The sequence below is a fragment of the Amphibalanus amphitrite genome, unplaced genomic scaffold (assembly GCF_019059575.1).
Source record: "Amphibalanus amphitrite isolate SeventyFive unplaced genomic scaffold, NRLGWU_Aamphi_draft 001768F_arrow, whole genome shotgun sequence".
NCBI classification, from domain to species: Eukaryota; Metazoa; Arthropoda; class Thecostraca; order Balanomorpha; family Balanidae; genus Amphibalanus; species Amphibalanus amphitrite.
In genome coordinates, this window is record NW_024883261.1 from 46,666 (window position 1) to 64,095 (window position 17,430).

The 17,430-nt window shown below is 47.7% G+C and overlaps 1 long non-coding RNA gene across 1 annotated transcript; it reads right to left on the bottom strand.

Annotated features, from left to right (window-relative positions):
- Window positions 1-1,937: 1,937 nt before the first annotated feature.
- On the bottom strand, window positions 1,938-10,068 carry LOC122375067. Its single transcript, XR_006255332.1, has 3 exons — window positions 9,960-10,068; window positions 2,955-3,148; window positions 1,938-2,350 (listed from the first exon to the last, which is right to left on the bottom strand). It is a non-coding gene; the product is annotated as an uncharacterized LOC122375067 (long non-coding RNA).
- Between the last annotated feature and the right edge of the window lie 7,362 nt (window positions 10,069-17,430).

The window sequence follows — 17,430 nt, forward strand, 5'->3', positions numbered from 1 at the left end:
CTTTGTTATCATACACAGCATTAACGAGGACCTGCTTCCAAAACAAGGCAGAAACGCTCCAGCTATTTTTGGGACGTGGTAAAAACTAACCGGCACCTGGTTACTGTCATCTGACGAACACAAAACAAGCCAGGGGCTCGCAGCGTGTGTCAAAAGTAGGATGCAAAACTAGTCTGTACCCCCGACATTTAGCGTTGAGAATCATTTGACGAGGGGCTAGTCAATATTTTTTTACAGTGTATTAGTGGCAGGGGGGGGGGGTTGTTTTTATCCACCCCTCAGGTTTTTCGGGAATATCTCCGAAACCGCAGCTACGATGCTGAAATTTTCTGACTTTTCCTAAAACTAAATTAAGCACATTCCCTGAAAATTTCAAGTTCATAACTTTACCAGGGGCGGCTCCAGAGCACTGGGAATTGGGGGTCCTATTCGTGAAGCGAGTCATTTGGGCGAAGATCACGATGCTGCACCAGTTTTACGAACAGTGAATGAAAGGTATCATGTGATAACATATACAAAGTTATTGTGCATCCTCTTTTGACACGTTTTTGCTATAATAGGCGGATCCAGGCGTCCAAAAAGGGGGGTTATTTTTTACCTCCCAACATAGGTGCCCTGACACCGCCTATGCATGACCAATACAATTTTAGTCGTTCTCTCATAAGAAAATTGTAACATAACAAGACCATTGCCACCCTTTTTAGAAACAGTACCAACAAAAACCTTATTTACTATACTTTTTGTGTACCCCCAATCTCAATGATCTGTATCCGCCTATGATTTTTGAAAATGCATATTTTTAGGATCCATGTGAATTCCTGGTTCATTCTCTATCGATCGGCAACAGTTGCGTTAAGATCGGTTCAGAAACCTGGCCGTGATAAACAGTCTAAAATGTATCTGCAATTTGCCCGTTTTTACCCCCCTCTACCCCCCTATTGACATTTTTTAATTTTATTTTCTTTTAGAAATGTAGATCTCGTTGAGCCAAATCGAATGCCGTTTGAATTTTGAAAATCGGCCGGTTAGATCTCGAGATATCAAGGGGGGGTCGTAAACAGCCCCCCCCCCCCCTGCCACTAATATGGGGTAGCCAGGAGCCTGCCACTAATAGGGTTAAGTGACATCATTTGTACATGCACCTGGTGTCAATAATCTCTACAACTGCTACTACTACTACTACTACTACTACTACTATTGTGGAAGCTTACTCGTAAGAGCACAAGTAGCAGGTAAATGCCTCCTATAGTTACATTCTTTTCATGAGTGTACCTAATGCTTTGCTTCCAAACATTTCACTAATTTGCTGATATTTGTCATTTTGTTGATTGCAGGAATAAAATTACAAAGGAGGCGTGTTTTTATACTTTTCTTTTCATAGATACTCTCGATTATTTATATACACTGTGCTCTCGATAAGATATACAGTTATGACACGTTACTTTGAAGGTCGAAGAGGTTGAAGGGTGGATTGAACTACGAGTATATAGGGTAAAAACGTAACCACTTCTGTCTCCTATCACATGTATGTTCTTACTCATCCGTGGACAAGTTCTATGGCACCTAAAGGCCTGGCTACACTATGCGTTTTCTGCGTGCGTTTTTTGCGGGTTTGCGTTTTTTGCGTAATATCTTTCTAGAAAAAAGTTAAAAATAATATAACTTTTACATCAGTTATATGGAAAGTTAATAAAACTCTTATATTAACTAAAATTGAATGTAAATAACATCACAAAAACATAATATCGTTTATTTTTTCTGGAACGATATTACGCAAATCCCGCAAACACACAAAAACGCACGCAGAAAACGCATAGTGTAGCCAGGCCTTAACCTTTTTCCATGATCGCGATCATTGATCATCTTACCTTGAAAGACAATTATTTATACGATAGATAACGGCCGAGGGAGCTCGAGACAGACTTGAAACATGTTGAGGTCGAAATAAGTTTATTTTCACAAGCGTTAGCTACATACATACACTGCACGGGTATAGCCCATTCAATCATAGATTTACTTTAGTTTATAGCCAGATGTCAACTAAAAATCTAGCGTTATTTTCATGGCTTCAAGCAAAGATAAGAAAAAACCTTCCCAGCACCACTTTTACTACTGCAGCATTTTGCTTCCAGATGAATTATGTACCGACCACAGTCCGGATGTTCTCCTCACAGATCTGCGAACGTGATACGATTTTCACGAGCCGATTAGCGAGCGTTGTCTCCTCGTCGGCTGATCTGCTGCAGCCGTTGGTCGGAATGCAGGCTGCAGCTGGCAGCTAAGCAGCTGGGAAGATCCCAGCTGCAGCTCTGAGGCCTCGGGCTGCAGTGGCCGCAGCTGCAGCCCTACCCTGTCACACATGAAAACGGTCACTGGTCAGAGGCTATTCTGTCACGATGCCGGCTCACTGGTGTGACACTGCAATGTATAGGGCGAAACAAGGACGAACAAACAAGAACAATAGGTGAAATGGTATAGGATTTTAAGACTAACAGTCATTTTATTGGCGCCCTATCTCGGGAAATTATAGGCTAAGCTCAAATATTTTACGTCAATAATAATTATTCAAGTAGGTATCAATCGCCTTGCATCTCTGCACATATGTTACAGACGTTTTAGTTGTGCTTCCTGCCCCATGGCGTGGGCGTCTTACCCACCCGCGGGTAAGATGCCCGAAATGACTTGTTCGAGGAAGACGTGTGTTCTTCCTAGCAAACGAATTTGCGGGAGTTAGTGTAATTGCTCTATTGTCAAATTGAATACATGTCAATAAAATCGCTTATCTAGCAACAAACCTCAAGTTTCTCCGCGAAAACACTTTAAGCTTAATTAACGGGGGTGACTTGCCCCACTCTCCCCTACCTCATGCTCGCAGCGCCAATACTTATGCTTAATTTCTTTTCTTTCTTTTTGCATTACAATCGTCCCTCTTCTTCCAGACGCTTTTTTCTCACCTTACTTTCTCTTGTCTTGAAAGTCGCCCAGCGTGTCTCTCGTTGTATCAATGACTCTGCCAGCGATATCAAGTCCCTTGAGAATCACATCCAGGGCCTTCTGTCTGCGCTCACTACGATCCACCTCCTGTCCTTCGGTGGGCAACAGCAGCAGCAGACAGCAGAGCAGCGTCAAAGCGCAGACCACCTTCATACTGCCGGCGCGTGAGTCGCATTAGAATCACAATTTTTGGTGCACGGTTAGAACATAGCATGGCATTGACCAATTTTGTTCGTCACATGGTTACGAGCGAGCTAGCGCAGCGAGCGAAGCGAGTTTTTTCAATATAACGGAAGAATCTCAGTATGAGCGACCCGGCCCGGCCCGGCCTGTAACGCTTTTGAGAGGCTTATATCTCAGCAACCGCTAGACTGATTGGCGGCCTGCGGTCTTTTTTGCTGGGTAGCCCCATTCCTTCTACCCCGTAATTGACTACTTTTGATGCATCTCAGTGACCGTCGTGGCACGTGCCACGTGAAAAGTCAAGGGTGTTCAAGCTGTTTGGCAAAAGTAGTGATTTTGAGAGGCTCATATCTCAGTAGCCGCTTGGGCAATTGTCTTGCGGTAATTTTTGTAGGGTAGCTGCATCCCTTCTACCAAAGGTCGGATACTCTTGATCTATGTGAGTGACCCCCACTGCACGTGCAAAATACAAAGAGAAGAGGTGGGGTATTCCACGATAGATCGTACCACTTTTTCCAATTTGACACCCTCATCTCTCGGAATTTGACGAAAATTTGTCTCAGGGGTACCTAATCAGGGGCTCTGAATCCACCTGTAACAATTTCAGGCTTATCAGAAGAGTATTTTTTGAGTTATGGTGTTTGACATTTTTTGGATCATGCTTTGCAGCGCTAAGTTTAGCGGGCTGTAACTCAAGACGGATTATTCAAATGCCAAAATGTTATACCAGTAAAACGCCTTTTGGGCGAAGAACGAGCGAGCGAGTTAGTGAGCCCTGCACGTGCGGAAGGGCGAGAGGGTACTTCCAACGGACTTGCGCAAAGCACCCTTCTAACTGGTCGCTAGCGGTGTACCAAATCTGAACGCAATCGGCCCAGCCGTTCCTGAGATCTGGAAGCGGCATTCTGCACGTGCGCACGTGCAAATGGGGTTCAAACTTACTTTTGCACGGCACCCTACTAACTGGTCCCCAACCGTGTATCAAATTTGAGCGCAATCAGCCCAGCCGTTCTCGGGATCTGGAAGCGCCCCCTGCACGTGCGCACGTGCAGTAGCACCTTAAAGGTAGTGTGCCAGCTTTCTTGGACCGTATGGAGTTAATGGCCCAGATAAGGAGAACCGGATTTTTAGAACTTATCCATACCTTCAAAACTCATGGAAACGTCTTAAATTCTTCAAATTTTGAGTACCCCAGTGCGAAATTCGCCCCGACGGGTTGTCGGTCGTAGGGGAGAGTGGGGTAATTTGGCCGGTGGTGTAAATTGGCCGCCCCCACCTGTACGGTGTATAATAAAAGTGAGTGAAATAACTCTAGTCTCTATTCATTTGTCATGGGTAGAAATAACTGGAGGACAAATGTCAAAACTTTGCCCCTCGTAGTTTTATTCAAAATTAATAAAACGTTAATTTCATTAGAAAATGGTAACTTTTACTTCTGTTTACAAAGTTGTATAACATGTAGTATTTGGGCTAAAAACGAATTCAGACATTATAGCGCCATTCTTGGGGGTGTTCAGCGGTTCCAAGAGCAATTTTATCTAATTCCGTAAAGCCGTGATGACTTTATAGACAAAAATTTTCAGAATGGCAATATGGGGTAATTTGGCCGGGACTAGCGGGGCAACTTGGCCGGTGCGCTCATGGTCACTTTGCTGGGACGGCCGAGTTTTCATGGTCAATTGTACCATAAATGACATGATTCATGACCAACTTTGACTACTTTGATGCCTTACTTCCGATTGGTCAACTGTAAGAGCATGTAACGTCATCAAAGGTTACCAAACGTTTTTTGCTAATTAATCCTTACATAAAAATGGTACAGCCGCACAAATGGTCTCATTCTGTTCAGCTCGCCAAGGCGCATCGAATGATATACATGATGACCTTGATATCACGTGACCTTGAGGTCAAGCGACCTAATGCAACGTGACCTGAGGTCAATCTTTGACCTTGACTTCTCAAGGTAAACACATATATCTTTCGATGCGGACTGAAGAGATAATTACGATGGTACTCGAAGTTTTGGCCTAGCTTGATTACTTCAAAAGTTATTCGTAAAAAACTGTGATCGCATCTAGAGCCGCTAATTTGGCTATTTTGACCCCTGTGATCCCTGAGCCAACCTCCAAAATGCGGCAAATGCGTCATAGGACACACGTCATTGCTGAATCTGAAGCTGACTCGCAATATAACAGAAAATCCCGACCGCAGACTAACACCGGCCAAATTGCCCCACACCCCCGGCCAAATAACCCTGCTAGTGGGGCAATTTGGCCGCCTTGCAGACCTTTGTAATACGTCACAATTTCAATATAAGTAATTACTCTATCATTTCAAGTTCACTGTCCAGTAAAGTAAAATGAATGCGACACCTGCCAGCGTTGAGAAAATGCAGAAATGTGTCGTCAATTTCAAGTTATATCGTTTCCTAAAAAAAGCGGCCAAATTACCCCACTCTCCCCTACCCCAACCACATTTCACACCACTATGAACAATAAATGCACACACTGAAATCGCTATTACCGATATGCTCATCCAATCAAGTTTCGATAAACCCGTTCATCATCATCTCCTGCGGTTTCGAACACGCCTGTTAGGTGGCTTCCACAGGGGAGCAATGCCGCTTCAATCCTATTGGCCGTGGTGTCTAACGGTGGCGGCCATATTGCGCAGACCAAGAACCGGCCGCCGCCTGTGTTGAGGAATAGGGAATTCGGGACCTCGAGTTACGTTTGCGGCCGCCGCATCCGTTACGTTCAAGTTACGTAGATACGGAACCCGGCATCTTACGCAGAATTGAGTGGGGAACACGATTGTATCTTCAGAATTCCTCAAATTCACTCGCCGGACCTACATTTGCCCCGGCCGAGGGGGTTGATTGAACCCACCTCGCTAATGCGCCGCTAATTTAACTAGAATTAAGCGGTAAAGTGGTCGTATGCGGCAAAGTATAATGCAGAGTGACTGGTAGGAACCCGCTGTAAAGGTCTCAGCTCAACCGGTGACCTCTGAGGTCAGGTCAAGTGATCTAAGGCAAGGGTTCGTTTTTTTGTAAATAACTTCGCCAAAAATGGCTGTAGAGCCGCGATTTTGGCATCATCGTGTTCAGCTAGCTCAGGCGCATCGAATGATATACTTTTTGTTCGGGTCAGGTCAACTTAGGGTGTTGACCTCATGTCAAGGTCAGGTCAGCACCCCCAGGTCACGAAGTTGGTCGAAAGAGGTCATGTCGCATATCATTCGATTCGGCAGGTCTTCCTGAGTCCATTGGTGGCTTTCCCGACTCGCTAGCTCAATTTGATCGGGAGTTATTGAAGAAAAATTGTGACCCTTGTGACGTCACAAATGACGTCACGCAAGAGCAACAATGTAAATATGAAGCATAGAACCTTGCAAGGAGTGCATGAAATCATGATTCTATATGCTTGAGATAGTTTCAGATCATTTTCGGCGCCAAAATAGCTATTTTCATATTTCCCCATTGACTTATAAGGGTTTAACGTATTAGTTCCTTATATCTGAGGATTTTTTAGGATTTCATCTTGTTCTCCATTCAATTCTGCGTAAGATGCTGGGTTCCGTGTCCACATAGCTTGAACGTAACGGATGCAGCGACCGTAAACGTAAATCGAGGTCCCGAATTCCCTATTCCCCAACACAGGCGGCGGCCGCTTTCTGGTCTGCGCAACATGGCGGCACCGTTGGACACCATCTGGCGGCCGATGCGCATTCCACATTATAGAGTTCAGTGGTGGCTTCTGATGCTCGTCGAGGTCGGAATTTCCAAATACGCGTGGTGCGTCGGGCCGCGCGCTCTGACTTCGGCCAAGAAAAATGCGTCAGCTGATCATTGTCATTTCTGCCACTTGCGTGTGGTGAAATGGGGTCATAACTTATAAGACGGCTTTTTCATATCAATTATTTTACATAAAATCATATTTCAAACCATAAATAATGTTCGACAGCCAAATAAAAGAAACAATACCAATACGGGCTTACAGTTTAAGGCTCGACATTGTGTTGTCTACGATTAGACAGCTGATAACTCATTCCCGTACGTCGTATGGTCGTAACACTATAATGACCTTTGCTTATTGTCACAAGTGCGCCGCATTCGCGATTGTTGCCCGACGCCTGTTTGCAGGTGAGCCCACTACAGTTGTTATACATATCTAAAAACCGAAAAACTTTTAGGCGAAAAAGGCACTATTCCAGGCCCATTTTTGATTTTTTTTTTGCGATATTAGGTAAAAACAGAAGCTTCTTATCCTAGGAAAAATAAAATGGGAAATCTTTCAAAGGTGGCACACTACCTTTAACCGCAACACATGGGAATGCATTGTCTGGTGGGTGCCTACCTGTATGCCAAGTTTCAGCGAAATCGCCCCGGTAATTACCGAGTTATTAAAATGGGAACAAATTTGACACCTCTTATTGTTGTATTTTGCACGTGCACTGGGGGTGACCCATATGCATCGAGAGTATCCTATTTTTGGTAGAAGGGATTCTGCTACCCTACAAAAATTACCGCAAGCCAATCGCCCAAGCGGCTGCTGAGATATGAGCCTATCAAAATCACCACTTTTGCAAAACAGCTTGAACACCCTTGACTTTTCACGTGGCACGTACCACGACGGTCACTGAGATGTATCAAAAGTAGTAAATTACGGGGTAGAAGGGATGGGGCTACCCAACAAAAAAGACCGCAGGCCAATCGGTCCAGCGGTTGCTGAGATATAAGCCTCTCAAAAGCGTTACAGGCCGGGCCGGGCCGAGCCGGGCCGCTCATACTGAGATTTTTCCGTTATTTTGAAAAGACTCACTTCGCTCGCTGCGCTCGCTCGCTCGTAATAACATTGAACTTGCAATGAAACAGAGATTAATCTGTATTTTTGAAATATCAAAAAATACGCTATTTTTGATACATGACATATCGAGTTTTCTCTCATCTGTATTTTTTTGGACTTTGAAACATTTTTTTTTTGAAACATTTTGAAACATTTTCTCGTTTTTTTCCGCGAAGCTCTAGCTCGATCAGGGGCCAAACGGCAAGGGAGTGTCCAACCGACCCCCCCCCCGCCCCTACACATTAGAAGCTGGCAAACGCCGCACACATGCGAGGGTTGAAAGTACCGCGCAAAGTGACGGTGGATCCATCAAGCCTGACCGATGAAGGACTGCTAAATTTGAGTCACCGAAGCAATGAACATCCTCGTCCATTCCCCAGGTCAATTGGTTCGGTGACTTTAAATTATAGTAGGCCCTTCCTCGGTCAGGCTTGATGGATCCACCGTCACTTTGCGCGGTACTTTTAAGACAGACCGTACATATACCTAGCCGGCAGGACGCCTGACGGTTGACCTGACCTGATCTGACCCAACCTAGCCTAAATGGATAAAGACATCATCTGTGGTAAAACTGACATGAAAGTCGTGAATGTGATCAGCACCCCGAAAACCCTATATCAGCTTCACTTTACGAAGTTCTAGCAGGTTCCGATTTTCCCGACTTTTGGGTCATTGACCTGACCTGGAAGGTCAACCAATGACCTAGGACCTTAAAATTGGGCATCATCGGCTTCCTTTCGTCACGGGCAACACGCTCGTTTTTTCCGAGAAGCTCTACATGGCTAAATCAGGGACCAAACGGCAAGGGGGGTCCGACCGACCCCCCTACACGTTAGAAACTGACAAACGCCGCACACATGCGAGGGTTAATTAACCAGTAAAACGCCTTTTGGGCGAAGAACAAGCGAGCGAGATAGTGAGCCCTGCACGTGCCGAAGGGCGAGAGGGTGCTTCCAACGGGCTTGTGCAAAGCACCCTTCTAACCGGTCGCTAGCGGTGTGCCAAATTTGAACGCAATCGGCCCAGCCGTTCCTGAGATCTGGAAGCGGCATTCTGCACGTGCGCACGTGCAAACGGGGTCCAAAATGACTTTTGCACGGCACCCTACTAACTGGTCCCCAACCGTGTACCAAATTTGAGCGCAATCGGCCCAGCCGTTCTCGAAATCTGGAAACGCCCCCTGCACGTGCGCACGTGCAGTAGCACCCTAACCACAACACATGGGAATGCATTGCCTGGTGGGTGCCTACCTGTATGCCAAGTTTCAGCGAAATCGCCCCAGTAATTACCGAGTTACTGAAATGGGAACAAATTTGGCACCTCTTATTGTTGTATTTTGCACGTGCACTGGGGGTGACCCACATACATCGAGAGTATCCTATTTTGGGTAGAAGGGATGCTGCTACCCTACAAAAATTACCGCAAGTCAATCGCCCAAGCGGCTGCTGAGATATGAGCCTCTCAAAATCACTACTTTTGCAAAACAGCTTGAACACCCTTGACTTTTCACGTGGCACGTGCCACGACGGTCACTGAGATGTATCAAAAGTAGTCAATTACGGGGTAGAAGGGATGGGGCTACCCAACAAAAAAAGACCGCAGGCCAATCGGTCCAGCGGTTGCTGAGATATAAGCCTCTCAAAAGCGTTACAGGCCGGGCCGGGCCGGGCCGGGCCGCTCATACTGAGATTTTTCCGTTATATTGAAAAGACTCACTTCGCTCGCTGCGCTCGCTCGCTCGTAATCACTATTACCTAGTGTTTAGCTAACGATCAAAGAATGCCTTTTGTGCACATAGGTACCTACGCTTCATTCAAAATGGATTATGGAAATTGGAATCACCAGACATCTTACCTACATCCCACCGACTTTGTTTTCATCCAACTGCATACTTAATTTTGAAAGCAGTTAGAATTTGGGAAGCCAAAATCTCACCTGGCAAGTATTTCCCTGCTGCTGTCTTGACAGGGCCCGTTCTTCAAGTGGCATGTGTTCCTCATGCAGCCCACTCATTTTATACACGCGTCTTCTACTGCCCCAGGCCGACCTGGTCCATCAGACAAATGCATGTCAATGTGTGTTTGTGTGTTTTCTCGGCCGCATATATTTTCGAGGCATGGCTAAGTTAGGCCTTGGCAGTTTCCGACTGGTGTCGATGCTGCGCGAAGGACATAGAGCCACTTGACATTCTGCAGGGGACTAATACCACCGTCATGTGACTGGGGAAGGTGTTGACGAATGACGAGGCTCGGTGCAATGCATCAACGCGACGCGTTTATCAACTTAGCACCATATTGATATTCGTGAGTCCACTGTTTCATGTAATTTTAAGCCAAACATCCGTCCGGCAGCGCCTGATGCTGAGTGACAGGGGATTCACTGAATTCACTGAATTGACTGTCTGGTCTGTCAATGCCAACAGCGATTCCGGCTCACACCCGCCCCCCCCCCCTGACACTTTGGCTGCTCGTTCCCTGCCAGATAATGATGAAATTGGTAGGATAAGTCAAAAGATGTAGCACAGTTTTATGCTTTTACCATCTTATTCTTCACCATCCAGTATACATACACCTTCCCTTCATCGCCCCAAAGCACAATTATTTCATTAACCTTCTTAATTCCAATCTCCCCCGTGTGGGCTAGTGAATAAGGCGTCCGTCTCGAAGCTCGCGGTTTTAGCGAGTTCGTGGCCTGGGAGTTCCACAACGTCGCTTGCCAAAAGGCTCTTTCAAGTTTCAAATATATTCAGACAGATTGAAACTAACGAGAGAGCCCGCCAGCTTCGCTTTCATGACGGCTAATTATCACGCTTGACCTGGGAGGACCGTGTCTTAACCTTCCTGCGACATGCGAAATTGCCGAGGGATAACCCTCGCCGGCTGAAGGGGGGGGGCGGCTCTTGCGGCCCCCTTATATATTTTTTTCGCGACAGCTCAAAGCACGCAGGTGATAGAGAGCTGAAACTTGAAAATGCCTGACATTTGAATCAAGCCAGACCTTTTGACACCAATCAAATGTTCAGGTCAGGTCAGGTCACTGACCTATGACATCATAAGTGAACATCTGCGCGATGTTGCAAATTCGTGACGTCCTCAGTGCCAGAGGAGCTTTCAGAGGGAAATGAAACTTACAGGACAGAGTATCCTTCAGAGGTTTCACAACAATGGCGTATCCAGGGGGGAGGCCAAGAGGCCATGGCCTCCCCCTTTGGGATCAGACATGCAAGTGAACCCTTTGGGTCACTTGAGTGCAGTGACGTACCCAAGGGGGGCCACGGGGGCCCCTGAGGTCCAAGGATGACTCAGGGGGACCAGCGTGACGAAAGCGTTCTGGGTCTCCCTGCCTTAATTCCAGTACTAGACAGAACGTCTTTTACTCGGAAGAAAAACTGACATCAAAGAGCGATATCTATCACAGTGACGAACACAGAGCGCCCCTAACTACCTGAGAGCCCCTGGCTACCTGAGGACCCCCCTGGTTACCTGAGGGCCCCCTGGTCACCTGAGGAGCCCCTGGTTATGTGACGAGCCCCTAGTTACCTGAGGGCCCCTGGTTATCTGAGGGGCCCCTGGCTGTCTGAGAGCTTCCTGGTTGTCTAAGGCCCCTGGCTACCCGAGGGGCCCCTGGTCACCTGAGGGGCCCCTAGTTAGGTATCTAAGGTGCCCTGGTTACCTGAGGGCCCCTGGTCACGGGACCCTGTTTACCTGAGGGGCCCCTGGTTACCTGAGGGACCCCTTGTTATCTGAAGGACTCCTGGTAAAGGACCCCTGGTTACGAGGGCCCCAGGTTACCCGAGGGGCCTCTGGTTACCTGAGGGGCCCCTGGTTATCTGAGGGGCCCCTAGTTACCCAAGGGGCCCCTGATCCCCTGGATGGCCCCTGGCCAGTCATCTAAAGAAGCCCTGGTCACCTGAGGGGCCAATGTTTACCCGGGGAGTACCTGGTTATCTGAAGGCCTCTGCAGTCACATGAAGGCCCTTAGTTGCCCGAGGAGCCCCTGGTATAACAGGCACCTGATTTTCAGAGGGTCCCCTGGTCATGGTAACCTGATGGGCCCCTGATCAATTGAAAAGCCCCTGCAGTCACCTGAGATGCCCCTGATTACCTAAAGGGCCCCTGATCACTTGGATTCAATGGCATAGCCAGGGGCGAGGAGACACGTGTCCGTTATATGGTTTAGGGTCCCCTCGGGCCCGAAGGGGCCCTACGGTGCCAATTGACATCAGAGGGTCTGCGCTGGCCACGGTTCAACTGGAAAGGAGTGAAAGGACACCACAGGGCTTTTGAGAATACGTCATGGGCTCTTATGTAGGCACACTTATCTCCAGAAGGGCCCCACCCCAGGTTCTGAAGGACCTTGCCGGCCTCTGAGGGTCCTTGAAGGCTAATGAGGGATCAGCTGTAAGGGCCCCACACCTGTTTGTTATGCCCCACGGCCCACACCAGTGTTTCTGAGGGCCCTCACAATGGCGCCTGGGAGGGCCCTCACCGCCACCTCTAAGGTCCCCACACCAGTGCCTCTTAACGGCTTACATCGGCGGCTCTGAAGGCCCGCTCACCGGCGCCTCCGGGGGCCCTATACCAGCGCATCTAACGGCCATTTACCGGCGACTCTGAGGGCCTCTTACCGGCATCTGAGGTTCCCTTGCCGGCCTATGAAGGACCACTAGTAACTTTCAGGGCCCCATACATGCCTATGACGGCCCTTACCAGCGTCTCTAAGCCTAAGACCCCCACAACGGCGCCTGTGTGGACCCCACACCAGCGCATTTGACGGCCTTTCACAGACAAGTCTGAGGGACCAACATCGGCGACTCTGAGGGGCTCACTCGCTTCGCTTCTTCATAAAAGACCGTGCATTTTATGCACATTTCTCAGGCAAAATGATACTTTTATCTGCCAATATTCCACATTTTTTCAGGGCTTAGACAGACAGACAGGCAGGCAGACAGTGAGACAGACAGACAGATAGAGGGGCCCGTCCGCAAGGGGGACCGGACCCACCGTGCCCAATCCCCCCATCAAAATGTTCTGGATACGTCCCTGCCTGGGTTGACAGTGGCCCCCCAGGTAACCCGGGGCCCCTTCGAGAGCAGGTTTTCCCCTCCTGGACGAAATCCTGGGTACGTGCATGCTTGGGTGTCCCAAGAGAAACGACCTTCAGGGCCTTATCCGAAGTACTGGCCCAAACTTAAATAAAGTCATTACATCATTAAGTCATTAAATAAAGTCAACTACGTCAAACTATCTTAAATTTGCCGTTTGATGGCCCTCAGAAGTCAGAGGCCGGCGTAGGGCCCTCATAGGCCGTCTCAGGGCCCTCAGAGGCTGAGGCCGAGCCCCAGAGGCTAGCGTGGGGGCCCTCAGAGGCCGCTTCGGCGCAGGGCCTCGGCTAACATGTGAACTACTGGGGCAAATGCCCCAGTAGAGTTGAGGAATGCCCCAGTAGTGATCAGACTTTGCCCAACCTCCACAAAATAAGAATATATCAATATTAACGTACATTCTTTCATTCGGGAGCGGTTGAAGACGTTTGTGGCAAGAAATCAGGGGCGGCGGAAGAGGGAGTGCACGGTGTGCAGCTGCACCCTCAATATTTCCATCCAACAACATAGATGTGCATTGGCAAACATATCTTTTTGCACCCCATAATCCATCTTCGTTCGAAAGAGCGTCAAAAATAATGACGAAATTACTTCGGTCACTTTTTGGTCAGGTCAAAGGTCAGGTCATGGTGAAGGCCAAATTTCGCCGATTTTCAGGTCGAATATCGACAGTTTACAAGATGCCGACGCATAACTCGGGAACCAATTAGGGCTACACTTACAGCACCGCGGAAAAGCGCATTGATAGCCATATTAGCATGCTTTCTGGTTATTTCTCTTAGATTTGACCTAACGTCAACGGTTTTGCATGCAAGGGGCAAAAACTACCAAAATAGACGATTTTTTTTGAAGTTTTTTTCTGCAATAACTTTTGACTCATGCATTGCACGAGCTTTATTTTACCGACATCGCGTTCCTCTTGTCAAGACTCGTCAAATTAACTACAATTTGACATTGAAGGTTAACTTGGAAATTCGACCTCAGGTCAAGGTCATGATCTGATCGGAAATTGTCATGTTGCATATCAGTCGATCTGCATCGTCGAGCTTAACACAACTAAGGCATTTTCAGCGCTCTAGCATGCCCTTTCGACAGTTATTCGCGAAAAAAACTGTTAGATACCATTCGTGAACTGAGATGACCTCAGGGGCATAAACAAGGGTCACGGATGCTATTTTCATGTTCAGTGTGTCAAAGTCACGTAGTGTTTTATAGTGCTTAGAATGACTTTCTCGTCCAAAAGAGGTGGTTTTGAATTTTCTCCTAGACTAAAGTATAATAGAGGTCGCAAAATTCAGCTGACCTTAGATCACCGGTATGAAAATTCCGAGATATAAATTTTGTACATGCTGTTGCCCTTATCAATCGCTGAAAGTTTCAAAGCGATCGGTCACTCGGTGTAGCTACGGCATACATTGAAACATTTCATGAGGTGAGGTCACTTGAAGTGACCTGGTGACCTGATCTTGAATGACCTTGGTCTGAAATTTTTACAACATGTGTAGAATTGATGGATGATGGAGCGCCGCCGTTTTTTGAGATATCCGCGAAAAAAAAAAACGCAGAAAAAACCGCAGGTGTCCAAACACCCCCCTCCCCCAGCAGGGCGCCAACACACTTGGACGATTTGCCCCAGTAGTCAAAATTCCTTAGACGAGGCCCTGCTTCGGCGGTCCTACAGAAGCTTAGACTTGGGCGTGGGACCCATTGACGCTGGCGTGGAAGTTGGAACCCTAAGGAGCCAGCGTGCAGCCCTCTAAGGCCAGCGTGGGGCCCTCTAAGTCCATTGTTGGGCTTTCTAAGGACAGTGTGGGGCCCTCATGTTCAGTGTGGGGCTGTCTATGTCCAGCTTGGGGTCTTCTAAGCCCAGCGGCGTGGGGCCTTCTGAAGTCAGTTTGAGGCCCACTGACCACTGAGACCAGTTTAGGACCCTCTGAAGACAATGTGGAGCCCTCTGAGGCCAGTGTGAGGCCCTCTGTGACCAGCGTGAACCCTCTGAGGCCAGCGTGGGGCAGCTTCAGACTTCAGACGCTGGTGCTGGGCCCTCAGAAGCCAGCACGGGGCCTTCATAGGCTGGCATCGGGCCATTAGAGGCCACTTTGAGGGCCTCGGCAGCCATACTTCAGATCCTATGCATGTTTGAGTTCCCTGAGGTATGAATGGCCCTTTGAAGCCAGCGCGGAACCCTCAGAGGGCAGCATGGGCTTCTAGAGACCGGCGTGGCTTCGAGAGCGGCATAGGGCCATCAGACTGACTCAAAGGCTCCAAAGAGCCAGCGTGGGGCCCTGGGAGGTCAGCAATAGCATGGGTCTCATGAGGCCATTATAGGGCCGGCTCAGGCCAGAGTCGTTCACTCTGTTGCCGAACATTATGTGGCCGGCTGAGGCCAGAGTCGTTCACTCTGTCGCCGAAGAGGGGCTTTCAGAGGCCAAAATGAGCCTTCAGAGTTTTTAGATTGCCAAGTGTGCCTAAGGGCTTCTTCACATAGCGAAAGTGGCAAAAAACCGCACCTGTGCGTGGTTTAAGTATGCTACCACTGGGGCCCCTAAGGTAAGGGTGGGGCCCCTTGAGCAGGTTTGGCCTCCCCCTTTTCAAGATCCTGGATACGCCAATGTTTCACAACATGTATATGTTACGGGCCATTGCTAACTTGGGCAGTATGCAAACTACCCGGGCAGTATGCAAACTACCCAACAGCCCGGGCAGTATGCATACCGCCCGGGTAGTATGCATACTACCCGACCCCTTGGGCAGTATGCATACCGCCCAAAAGCTTGGGTAGTTTGCATACTGCCCGCTTCTTGTCTTGAAGTTGTGTATTCCATGTCCAGTATTAATGGCTCTATAAGTATTGGCCGGTCCCGTAGCTCAGTTGGTAGAGCGTTGGACTCCGCGTGGTGAGAGAACGCGTTCCCGGTTATAACAGTCCGGGTTCGAAGCACGACGGTCGATTGACGTTTAGTGAGCCTCCTTACAGGTATGATTGCGGTTTGTGACAGGCCGTAGCCAAGCGAAGTCAGTGAGAGGACCGGCCGTGCGCGGCTCTGTGCGCACTTTAAACTTTGGACTCCAAATTCTGCCATAGAACCGGCATTGCGCGATCGGAGGGTAGAGGGCAGGGTCACCGCAATAAGCTTAGCTTAGCGGGGGCTCTGTCCCTGTGAATTCTTCTATTCAAAAGGTTTGGACTAAATTAAAAAAAGTAACGTAGTTCAATAGCGAAGTCTTTTTTGCCGTCAAACGTGATTTATTGATCAAAGGGTGAAATAATGTTTTGAATATAAAGACTTAAAATATCTCCCCAGAATTTCATTGGATTTCATTGCCAGCGGCCAACAAGTCATTTTCATCAATGACGACATATCTATAGTGCCATCACTCGCTGGCTTTGGTTTGGCACTTGGACGTGACAGGGCGTTATCATAGTTTCAATAGCTAATGTTACATGAAACCATTTACATGTAAGACGTTACAAGTTGTTATGGTCGGGTTACCAGGTCAGGTCAAGTGACCTTACCCCAGAAAAAGTTAGAATGCTCGCCATAGCTACACCGATCGAACGATCGCTTTGAAACTTTAAGCGATTAATAAGAGTAACGTTAGGTTAAAAATGCATGCATTTGAATTTTGATATCATACCGATGACTTTAGGTCAAGCCAATTTTGCACGGTCTCCCTAAGAAGTTGACCGGAGAAAGTTGAAGGACGCCCCTTTTGATGAACGTCATTCTAAACACTCTCAAACATCGGGTTACAGGTAAACATGACGCACTGAATCGAAAAAATTGCACTTGTGACCCCTTTTTATAACCATGAGGTCATATCAGGTCATGAAAGGTCTCCAGCAGTTCTTATATCATTATTTTTTTTATGGAGACGTGTTGGAGCGATGGTCATGGAAACAACCTTAGATGTGTTCAGTTCAACGATAAAGAGCGGCTGATAAACAACATGTCATGTCATGTCATTTCCATGCCTTTTCATGTCAGGTCATGACCTTGATCTCAGTTCAAATTTTGAACTTGGATCAACTTCGAGTATTACTGATTCCAGAAAGCGCTAAAAGAGCTATCAAATGCGTCTTTCTGCGGCGCTGTAGCTCTACTATCCTCCGAGGATATGGGCGAATTTATAAAAAAATGAAAAAAAACGAAATTTGATCTTTGATAACCTCTGTTGCCCTATTCTTTGACATGATCTTAAAAATGACTAGGGCACTTTCGTCATGATCTTTGAAGCTATTTCGAATGCCGGTTACCGCATCTTACATGCCGCTTAGGTACTTCTGCTCTGCTAAGTAGC